The sequence below is a fragment of the Siphateles boraxobius genome, unplaced genomic scaffold (assembly GCF_051911475.1).
Source record: "Siphateles boraxobius isolate OS27281-9 unplaced genomic scaffold, OSU_SipBor_1 20, whole genome shotgun sequence".
In the NCBI taxonomy this organism is placed as follows: domain Eukaryota; kingdom Metazoa; phylum Chordata; class Actinopteri; order Cypriniformes; family Leuciscidae; genus Siphateles; species Siphateles boraxobius.
Genome location: NW_027508811.1, coordinates 10,548,905 through 10,556,000, shown reverse-complemented (window position 1 = coordinate 10,556,000; position 7,096 = coordinate 10,548,905). Strand labels below are relative to the sequence as shown.

The window sequence follows — 7,096 nt, the reverse complement described above, 5'->3', positions numbered from 1 at the left end:
CGCTACAGGGTCTCCCAAGGACACCTTTCTGCCTGGCGCTCGTTTTTCAACCTCTCTCACCCGAGATCTATGCCCATCTCGCCTTTCGCAGATCAAGACCTAGGAATCAGAGAAGAAGGGAAGGGGCAAAAAAGAGTGGCTATCAATCAAGGGGTTGGAAATCAGGAAATAGGTAGGTCGGTTCTTTGGGAGAGAAACACAAACCACATGTTGCAGCAGCAGAAGCAGGAGCAAAGCAACAGGATTAATGCTGTTGGTGAAAATGAGATCAGGTCACTCAAAGCTTCTGGTTCGATGGGAACCTACTGAACATACACTCGTGACGTCCTCACCCCAAACCCACGCACATGAACAAATCTAAATCAAAACAACCTCACGGGCATTCTCACACCGTGACTAACTAACACGAAGATCAGTCATCATCTCCTGCACAGACACATTTGAACACACGCACTTAATGTTTTGAGTGACCTCGTGATCCTGTTGTCCCTCTTCGTAGTATTTATTAGGTGCTTGGGCTTGGATGTATGTGTAGAGTTGATAAAAGCATCTGGACTCATATTGGGGTTAAGACCCGAGGGAGTGAAGTGGGTGTTTTCAGCTGGACCGCTCTGAATTGTTCTTTTAGTGTCTGCGCAGTAATGTTGTACCTCCCCACCCAAGCGCGCTTCGGCCAGCCAAACTACTGTCTTGTGAAATGTGTAGCATATTTTGTGAGCTTACGTAAACCATAGGAGAGATACTTTTTGGAAATAACATGCAATTTACTGCAGGTGAAAAAATTATTTAAGAAAAGGACAAAGAATGTATAAGCATTCCAGATTTGATCTGCCAAGCTCCAGGGAATGCAGTCATTCGGAAAGCAAGCTCAGCTTCCAACTCGCACACCATTCTGATGAACTGACAAACACGACACCGGGAGCTTAGTGTGACGAAATTAACCATCAGGCCGCGACGAGCTTCTCTAACAGGACTGAAACCGGCAAAGAGCGTGTGATTCCATCCGTTGAGCGCAGTGGCAGAAATCAGCACTATTTCTTCACAACCGAGTCTTGTTTGTTTTACATGCATCTGTGTTTGTTTAGTGAGTTTCCGTTGTATGTGCGGACAGAGGGACAATCAGCTAGGGGCATTTTCTTGGCCGTTTTTCTGAAATGGACGATGGAGAACTTCACTCTCACTCACTGTCTCTCTCTTCCTCAAAAAAAAAAAAACTGTCAGGAGTCTTAACAATTGGGATAGAAACACTATAAAGCCTTGTTTATAAATGGTATTAAAAGCTGTCTTTTGTGATCTGATCGCATGTGGTCAAACAAGACACATTGCTGCTTACAACATGTCTCAAATGTGTCTCCTGTGACCACTTGGGAGGGGAAGGACTTTTATAAAATAATAATAATAATAAAAAAATATACAATAGACTCTTGTGGTCACAGAGGCTTCATTTAAAAAAAAGTTGAACAAGTAATATATTGTGAAATATTATACTTTAAAATAACCAATTTCTATTGTAAAATTTTCAGTCACACATTTGGAGTCTTCAGTGTCACATGATCCTTCAGAAATGATTCTAATATGCTGATTTGGTGCTCAGGAAAAAATTATTATCATTAGCCTGTGGGCTACATGTTACAAATAGTTGTGTTTAATAATTTTGTGAAAAAGTGCTAAATCTTTTTCAGAATTCTTTGAAAAGGTTCAAAAGAACATTTGTCACATTATACATATCTTTAATGTAACATCTGATTAATGTAGTGTATCCTTTTACTGACTCCAAACTTTTGAATGGTAGTGTACATGTACACATACTGAATAAAGTCTGTATTGTTACAAGTCCCCCCCCCCCACACACACATTTAACCCAATAAGGGTCATGCTACTACTCCATGGGCAAAACTGTTAAATGCAAATGTAATTAAATTACTCATTTTAAATCTGAACTGTTGCTCTAATGCAATTAACCAAAAATAACCATCATAAAGTTATTTCATTCCTCATTAGCTCAAGTTCATCGGGAGTTACTGATGCTGCTGATGGCAAACAGAGAAATTAAGACTACAACTCACCATACTTTGTTTTTAAGAAATGCATTCAAACTTAAATGAACTATTAGTGAATACATATACAGATTAATCATATTGGATTTTATTTTGGCCCAGCTGAGTGAGATTTACAAGTTCACTGTCAGACTGATTGTGCTTGTTCTCAGAGCATCTGGCTAAAATTAAATACCATGAGACAATGCTATGAACATTTAACCTGCATTTATTTATTTACTCATTTGATGTCTGAATGACACTTCCATTACAATTTAGATAATCAAAATTTGTTTTTCAAGTCCCTTAGGGTATGAAAACAAAGAATAAAATCCATAAAATTTGGCAATCCCAAAGTCTTGAAACTTGCACAAAAAAAAAGAAGTTGAACTTGTCTGAGACCGTATGAACAATACCTATGCAATTTTGTTTGGAACTTTCCAATGAAAACACCTACTTGTGCTTCATTCTTCCTTCTTTTCTTAACCAGAGTGCACTGCATTTCCCAGCATTCCTCAGAGGGGTGTTCATCCTGAACCACAGCCCAGTTGCATTATTGGGTGAAAACAGCCCTCTGGAGAAATTTAAGCGACTGATTGCTAAATCACGCCTTTTACATTTGATCTTAAAGCAATATATGTGCATATGGTTTGATTTAAGAGGCTAGGGTGGTCCGGCAGATATATTTTTATTCTAATTTACTGTAAGTAATTGTACATTAAAGTATTGCTGGGTGTCTATTCACTCCAGGTGGCTGTAGGGGCTTTGGAATCGTTCAGAATAAAATAATAAGGTTTCATAATCATATAAGCTTTCAACACCTGCAATTTGCACAACTGAACTGGAAGATTTAAATAATGACATTTAATATTTTTATAGAACGGTTTCTAATGCCCATTGCAATAAAGTCTAGCCTAATTACATTTCAATTTGAACCACCTGCGAATCTCAAACAATTTGGATGCTATTTCTATCAACTTTGCAATTCCCAACCAGTTGTTGAGTCCATACTGGCATGAAACAAAAGCATGGCTGGAGGTTTGTAGTCGTCTGACTTAAAAGTGCTGACGTAATAAACACTTCATTGCATAAGACTACAGATGGCAGGCGATTATGTAAAATCACCTGTTATTTGGAAGCCCGTTTGCACTTTACACACTTAAATATGAGAGCTGTTTTCCAACAGAGTGTGGCATTAATTTATACATGGACATGCTGATGAAGGTGATGGGGTTTCAAATAAAAGTTATTTTAAAGGGATAGTTTACTAAATTTAAACTTTCATCATTTACTGTCATACATGATGAAATGTCGAGGAATGTTTTTGTCCATATAGTGAAAGTCAAAGGAGTATAGTGTTGTTTTGGACCTCACTGACTTTCATTATATGGACAAAAACAGTTGAAACATTCATCACAATGCATTATGTTTGTTCCAATAAGTCAAAAATGACTCCATGATAAGCAGATGGCCCTTTTCATACTGCTTAAACCTCAAACCATCTTCAAACTATAGTCAAGTCAATTCAAGTATATGACTTTTCACAATACCAGTGTTTCAAAGCAGCTTTACAAAAATATATTGTAACAAAAAGTCATAGTGTAGGATCTATTGTCTTTAATGTCATTAAACATCCAAAAGTAATGTGTAGTCATTAAATCATACAGAGTGAAATTTGAATCTGTTGTTAAACTGCGCAGTCCTGTACATCTTCTGTAACAATTACCAGTCGTTGTTTTGCACAATTTTACCCTCAATATGCAAACCTATTTTTTATTTTACATGTTTGTGTTTAGGTGAAAATAGTCCTACACCAGTCAATTTACAGCTGTCAATCAAACACTGGTTCTTTACTGTACTGAAAATCTGATATGGAACACATCAATTGTCTTGTCTACGCCAGCAATGATTCCACAATTAGATTATTTGCTTAAATGCATGTTTGTTGTGCAACAGAGTTTAAGATGATGTCATTTTGTCTGTGATTGGCAGTCAGAGAAATTCCGATATGGAACCCATTAAATCGCTGGCGTCTTTTGTGCTCAGTGGACTCCCGTATGTTTCAGCGTTTCATTTCGCTCTTTTTTTCTGCTACTCATTTTTAGCCTTTGTAGTGGTTGTCTTTCTCAAGGACAGGAATAAAACTCTTGGAAAAATATATTTTGGCAGTTTAGGAATAGTCAAGACAGAAAAAAAGAGCATAATGTGACGCACTGAATTTGCAATGGGATTCTCGCCAAACGCATTGTTGCAAATGCATTTAGTCTTCAAATGTACATTTGCTTTTTATGGATATAATATAGACTTTTATGCTATCATTGGGATTATCATTCTGTCCGCTTTTAGAGTGGGTAATACGACGATCATTTCATCATCTGTGGATGCTCACACAGGAAATGATGTAATAGTGAAAGGCTTAAGTCCACATGAGCTTGTGCTTCCCTGGCAGCTACAGTAACCAATATCATCAGAAACCACAGGATATTAAATCAGGATAATTAAGTGTCATGAGTTGTAATAATTTTGTTATAGGTTATAAAGTGTCAAGATGAAGATATACAGATACAAACACTGCACATGTTGCCTTCAGACCAGAGAAAACGCTTCCGCAGATCCCACTGAGAAACTTGCAAACAGCCTTAATCCTGGAATCTGCTATATCAAATCACTTAACGTCCCGAGAGCAGGAAATATCTGTCAGTACGATCAACAGGAGTTTGATCGATCGCTCTGTTTCTCTCCTTCCAAACTCATAGAGAAGCAATTGATGGCTGTCCATTTCTAGAGAGCCCTCTTAGATCTGTTGCACTTTCCCTATGCAACGCTTTTGGGTTTTAACACCAAACGTCGGCCCTTGAATAAAAGAGAGATTTATAACCTTGCGCTTCACTATGTGGACTGCATAGCACGCACTTTCCTCTTGCTGTTTCCCTCTAAGTGGTAATAGTTTTTCCTCCATGCTGATGTGTTTGATGGGGACAGCAGGAGACCAGAAAACCCAAAACACTCGATCTGGACAAAACATTACAGCAGTGCAGCCCTCGTTGATGGATGCGCGCTAGACAAGCATTATTTTTAAAGCACAGACATTGTACGTAGGTCTGCAGGAAGATGAAAAGTCACGCTTGGATGCCAGCATGCTGGAGGGACCAATCAAAACAAACGCACGCGTCCAAACATAATCACTAACCATGATTTGTTCATGTTCAGGATGCTTAGCGATATCTGACTCGGAATATCTGTAGGTCATTTTAATGATGAAGTGTCTTTAAAGATGCTAATACAATAGACACATGTAGCAGCATGGAAATATAATGCGGACTTAAACGCTTGCAAATCTAAAGCAGGTTATGGTGCGTGTTAGAAGGGCTGCGGGTAGGTATGTTTATGTAGGGGTCTTTCAGAATTCTTAAAAGCAAAGTGGCATGTTTATGTACAAGTTTCATGCGTATTTACATATGCTCAGACACACGCAGAGTTTTGAGCGTTCCTGTTGTGCTGTGGTCTGTCAGACCTGTGATTTACATTAAAGTCAATCACTCACTCTGAAGGGCTTCTGCCTGTAGCTCCCTGCTGATGTTCAACAGTGGCAGTATTACATTCTTTATGATGGAGGCCCCCTCTTTCTCTGTCTTCTGTCTGTCTCTCTCTCTCTCTCTCTCTCTCTCTCTCCCTCACTCTTCTTCGAGCCAGCCTCCTCGTCTTCTCCGTTTGCAACGCTGTAAGATGGAGGGATGGAAACGATTATAGAAGAGAGAAGAAAAAAGACAGGCAGATGGGGATTCCAGCGATCTCTTTGGAATAGATAAATAGATTTTGAAATCATTCACAAATGATGTGCAAAATGTGCTCACCATCTGCTCCAACCAGCGCTGAGAAAACCCTGCTCTCCCATCACACACTTTTTTTCTGCTCTTTCTTTCATTCTCGCTTTTTCTCCTTCCCCTCTTCGAATTTGTCATTTTATAGCCATCGCGGCTGTGTCGCAGGTGTCATTTCCAGTGACTGTTCCAGGAGGCAGACTCACAGAAAGAGGGCTGGATTTCTGACTAGTAGTTTAGAAACATGCTTTAATGCAAGGAGAGAGAGAGAGAGAGAGAGAGAGAGAGAGAGGGAGAGAGAGAGAGAGAGAGAGAGAGAGAGAGAGAGAGAAGAGAGAGAGAGAGAGAGAAGAGAGAGAAAAAAAAGTAATGTATGACATAAATTCAATTGCATGAACAGTGTCAAATGAACATCCTGATTGTGTGGGTGTCCTGCAAACCGCATTTCCCAGGGAGCATTGAGGGAAGCAAATGAAACACCTGATGGTTGCTGGAACACTGGAATGGGATGTACGTAGCACAAGACCAGTGGGGCAATTAGAATAAATAAATTCAGTCTTTCCAGTTATTCTCCATCCATTCTATAGAGAGAGATATAATAGAAGAAACAGGGTGACCAGATTAATCTAAATAAATAAATAAATGTGAAATGTCAAGTGGCAGTTTGTGTCATTATTATACATGCAGTTTTAGACTAAAATAATTCATTTTAATTCATTCAACGGCAAAAAAAGGTAAAGATCTACTGTGTTTATGTTTGTGTGTGTATTAAGGTGTGTTCACACCATGTTGTATTTACTGTATTATATGACCTGGCGATTTATGTATGCCACCACTGAAATGTTGTCCGACCGGACCAAGACGTGGTGGCCTTTTAACTGAGGACAAAAGCACCGTAGCGCGTTGTCGACTGCCAACAGTTCTAGACAGTTTATGTGTAGAAGCTTCTCCTGTTCTGACCACTGGCCAAAGAACGGTCTGCCCTCGAGCAGCGCTTCCCATCCCGAGATGGAGGCATCCGTGGACACCACCTTCACACTCGAGGGAGTCCCCAAACTCATCCCTGACTGATACCAGTCGGCTATTTTCCAAGGTTCCAGAGCCGAAACGCATTCCATTTCGACCTTGAGGCGAAACAGACCAGAGGTCCATGCCCGGGGTGGAACTGGCGCTTTCAGCCATAACTGCAGTGGGCACATGCGAAGGAGGCCCAGCTGAAGTACCGAAGATGCTGAGGCC

The 7,096-nt window shown here is 39.8% G+C and overlaps 1 long non-coding RNA gene across 1 annotated transcript; it reads right to left on the bottom strand.

The window, feature by feature from the left end:
* LOC143744686 (uncharacterized) lies at window positions 1-6,113 on the bottom strand. Its single transcript, XR_013205889.1, has 3 exons — window positions 5,891-6,113; window positions 5,581-5,755; window positions 1-99 (listed from the first exon to the last, which is right to left on the bottom strand). It is a non-coding gene; the product is annotated as an uncharacterized LOC143744686 (long non-coding RNA).
* Between the last annotated feature and the right edge of the window lie 983 nt (window positions 6,114-7,096).